This window comes from Montipora foliosa, chromosome 3 (assembly GCF_036669935.1).
Source record: "Montipora foliosa isolate CH-2021 chromosome 3, ASM3666993v2, whole genome shotgun sequence".
Lineage (NCBI taxonomy): Eukaryota > Metazoa > Cnidaria > Anthozoa > Scleractinia > Acroporidae > Montipora > Montipora foliosa.
Genome location: NC_090871.1, coordinates 44,598,254 through 44,600,262, shown reverse-complemented (window position 1 = coordinate 44,600,262; position 2,009 = coordinate 44,598,254).

Sequence of the window (2,009 nt, the reverse complement as noted above, 5' to 3'; positions counted from 1 at the left end):
AATGGTTCATGTGAGGATTATGATAATATCATGTGCTATCGTTACAGGCCGTCGCAGCTCCATGCAAATGTGATTGGATAGTCGTGAATCGTTCATTTGCGCACATAAAGACCATGAACAAAAAGACATTGAAAAAAAGTGTCTTCAACAATCTTAAGTCAGTTTTAATATCCTCAAGAACTTCAACAAGGCATTACTACTTCTTTGAGAGTTCCGCGTTTTTAAAACAAACCCTACAAGTATCTAAAGTAGCTACCAAGAAGATAAAAAACCAGGGTTCCGGTCACTTAACAAGCAGAAAATCCTGTGGATCTAGCAGGGAGAGCTAAGTTCTAAAAGATGCAATAATGCCTAAAGATGTTGATAACACGATGCACAGTTCACAACACAAATGGGGTCGGCTGAGTGAAGGAAAAACGGGTTTTCTTCTTGGCTTGTTTTGTAACTAAGAAATAAAAAACAACAACAACTGAAGTTAACGATGGTCAATCCAGAGTGAGTAGAGGGAGACGTCCCCCTCTACTAACTCTGGTCAATCTATGCCGACAATGTGGTTGCCCCATTCATACAAGCGGGTCGGTGCCCGTTATTTTAACACAAGTTTTTCTCAGTGTTCGGATGTTATCCACTGATCTGCGTTTTGCTAGAAAAAGATATACGTGTAATCAAGAACGAACCCGGGTTATTAGCCAAGTACTACTCGTCATTTACCACTGCATTACCGAGATCTGCGAGATTTGACCAAAATCTTGTTATTTTGGGTATCTTAACACTCCGTTTATCACTAACTTAACCCTAATGCTTACACAAAACGCTCTAATCCTTCTTCAGGCGAGCAATTTAACTTGATTTCGCTGGAATTTCAACTATACGTACCTTATTAAGCCAAACTTTCTAAGAATCAAGGATTGGTTTACCATCGACAAAAGGGAACTTGATAGGCGCCAACAATTGTTTTCGTTGACCCAACTGACGAGTTGAGTCTTGGTGGACAAGAAGATAACTGTAACATTAATTATTATCATAGATTATTTCAGTGGCCGATAACAATACATGTAACTGGTTAATCTTAACAGCAACCAAACAAGTAGTTTTCTAAACGTTTCTTGTAAAGGATTTTAACAAAATGCCTCAACTCTTACGTTGGCTTGCTATTTGGTAACAATGAAGTTTTCAAAAACAACCCAGACCTTGATTATATAAAATGAGGGTAATCTCAAGGAGAACGTTGCAAAGGTCTGAAAAGGGTCGGGATCAAGGATCACAGCCCGCTGGGATCTGGAATCAGAACGCGTAGGATCGGGATCAGCAGTATGTTTCATGGAATGAGGGATCAGGGATCAAATTTTTGCGGGTTCAGGGCCCAAAATTCTCATCATTTTTGGTATCGGGGTTCAAAATTGTGGAAAAAAATATGGAATCAGTTAAGAAAAAATATACCTCGTTACGACCCTGATTTTTACCATGGTAATCTAATCAGAATTGTTTGCGAGCCTTTCATACCCAAGTTCCTAATTTTCAATTGAGCAATCAGACGGTGGCTTTCAGAGGTGCAATTTGCTAGCAAACTGATGAGATTTAATGCGAGAAACATTAATCTCAGGCAAAGTTGATAACAAGCAGAAGGCACTTTATGACTGGATGTGTTACGCATAACATACCGACCAGAATATGTCGTTCATGATGCGTTATCAACTACTTTTCATCAACTCTGGGGGAAACAATGGCAAACTGCAACGAAACTTTCAATGAATATGGATAAATGAACCAATTTTCCCCGAATCAAGATGACGATCTTAAAAAGGTAAGTTTGGCGACATAGCAACTGTCAGCTTATGCGGATGTGAAGTGCCATGCTTCAGGAGACTTGAAAGTGTCATCCATCTGCACTCTAAAATCTTGAAAGCCAGTGTAACCTGTGTCGGGGAGGTCAGTTATGGCTGAGCAAGTGTGGATGTAGACAAACGGGAAGCCACCACAGTGTGGGTGGAACGTCATATAAATGTTTT